At 44.0% G+C, this 2,350-nt stretch overlaps 1 pseudogene; it reads right to left on the bottom strand.

Annotated features, from left to right (window-relative positions):
• Positions 1–530: 530 nt before the first annotated feature.
• Positions 531–2,017, bottom strand: LOC125522480 (annotated as a pseudogene).
• Between the last annotated feature and the right edge of the window lie 333 nt (positions 2,018–2,350).

Here is a 2,350-nt window from a genome sequence, read left to right as displayed (position 1 = left end):
TTGCATATAGGCTCGTATTTCTTCTCCGGTATTTGGGTTTTGTCTGGCCAACTTGATCTATTTATCTTGCAATGGGAAGAGGTGCTTGTATGATTCGCCCGTTCTTGTAAGCAGTTCTATGATGAAGGATGTCTCTGTTACCACTACAACCTTATGCGTGTCCTTTTATTTACCACAATCTCTAGTGAGAAATGGTGAGCACACAATAAGCTTACTGAAGACCTTGGGCCCTCCCTCTTGTTCCATTTTCCGAACCTGCATGCAAAGTGGGAGGAGGATGAGGGGCAGGAGCACGGATGACGAAACAACCTCCTTGAGATTTCCTATCAGGTTAATTATTAGATGGTTGTATACAAAATTATGCAGAGAAGATATGATTCGACTCAACTCTCATAGGTGTCATCACTTTACATGCATCCCAAGCAAGACGCATATATAAGAAAATCACATCCCACATATAAAACCGAGACTTTTATTCATCACAACAAAGCTAATTAAAAAAGGCAGTTGGGTGGCTTGATAGGATCTTCTAGACAAGAGAAAAGTCTACTAGATCCCTTCCGCTTATTCAAATTGATTGAGAAATACACACCGGAAATAAGAGCATTAGCCGCTAGCTAGTAGCTTAGAGAGGGTGCACGTAGACACCAAGCGCGTCGAGATATATCCCACTGCGTCCGAAGAAGCCCACGATGTTGCTATTCTTTTGCACGGGTATGGTGAAAGTGGTTCCCTTCGCTTGTCCGAAAGGCCCGTATGTCTTCATGTTGGTGACAAATTTCAGTGATGTTATTATGTTGTGGTTGTCTCTGCCATAAAGGCTGAATGTTCCGGAAACTTCCTTCACAAACTCAGAAGTGCCGAGTACGAACTGCATTGCGCAAGAATAAATAAGTGTTTGTTGCTTACATATGAAACTGAGAAAATCACATAAAATTTCATTAAAAGAGTCCACTGACCGTATTTTGTTTTCCTCCAGAACCTCCCCAGGGTCCAACAGTGCGCTTCTGACCAGCTTGGTCTACATAAGAAAATTTGATTGAATCAATGATGGTGCCGCTGCTAACTGTGATGCTCTCTATACATCTTGGTGCCTCGACGATGTCTTTATCTGAGCCTCCATTTCCACCCCATGGTCCAACCTTTGTGGGAAGACTCTACAATATGATAAGACAATTGTGTGATATTTTCTTGAATAAAAGGGACGCGGACACAAACTAATGAAGATTTAGGTGAAGACAAAAAGTAGTTGTATATGTTGGTTATTCATCTCACCTGTGAACCTTTAAGCATGGGACAAAATCCATGGACAGTGATTACCGTCGCTCCTTTGCTCATGGAACTTTTTGTAGATGACACCGGTCGCCATAGCGAACTGTCCTGTCCCACCAACAATAGCCCACTCACCTTCTTCAACGGATATCCCCATCACTTGAAGCGTTGATCCCTTAAACCTATATCACGTTCAGATGTGGTTGTTAAAAAATTCAAAAAAAATAAAATTCAAAAAAAGATGTGGTTGTTAACTGTATCATGCACTGCAATATACTGTATTACCTAATGATATAATCATCTGTAGTTTAACTAACCAACATGAAGATATATTGCTTCACAAAGATATATATAACCATGTATGAATGCATCTGTGTACGTACCTTTCAACCCCGAATGTTATGCTGAAAGTATTCTGCCAGTTACCGGCATAGATATGCAGGCCTTGTGCACGTGCAACAACGGTGGCGCCGGGGCTAGGGCCATCACATATCGGCCAGTTGTTAACGACGGTCGCACCCAAACCGGTAGTAACATTCGAGTCTATTATGCCTGACTGGTTCTGGTTTGAACCAAGGGGAGTGTGGAAAAGGTACAGGCTGCGGAAGTTGACCTCATTGCTCTCCACGAACGCGGCGCGGGGAGTTATCTGGAAATTGGCCATGGTGACTAGTGAGTTGGGTGGGGCTCTGGTTCAAGGGATGTTGTAGGCTTATGAGATGCTAGTAGATTGTTGTGTGTGAGAACTAGAAGGCTGGGAGTCGTATTTATAGATCGCTAGCTAGGGCCAATGCCAATAGGAGCATGTCTAGGATTAGATGGAGCGAGACATCCCATGATGTTTTGTGCATGTGAGGATCAGCCATGTGCACCACGAAGACGCTAGGATGCATACGAGTACAGAACTGGTGGTGCTGACTCAGCCTTGTGCATCACAAGCACCTTTCTCACCGGCAACAGAATCACTCGATCTCAGCTTTGGTGGCAGTAAGGAATAAAGGCACGTACGGGTAACGCTGCATGCTTTCTTGACTAAGGATGTGCACCTCGTGCATCACGAGCTCATGTGCTCCGTGCT

Source organism: Triticum urartu, chromosome 7 (assembly GCF_003073215.2).
Source record: "Triticum urartu cultivar G1812 chromosome 7, Tu2.1, whole genome shotgun sequence".
Classification (NCBI taxonomy): Eukaryota; Viridiplantae; Streptophyta; class Magnoliopsida; order Poales; family Poaceae; genus Triticum; species Triticum urartu.
The sequence above is the reverse complement of the archived record's forward strand: the minus strand, read 5'-3'. Positions and strand labels throughout refer to the sequence as shown.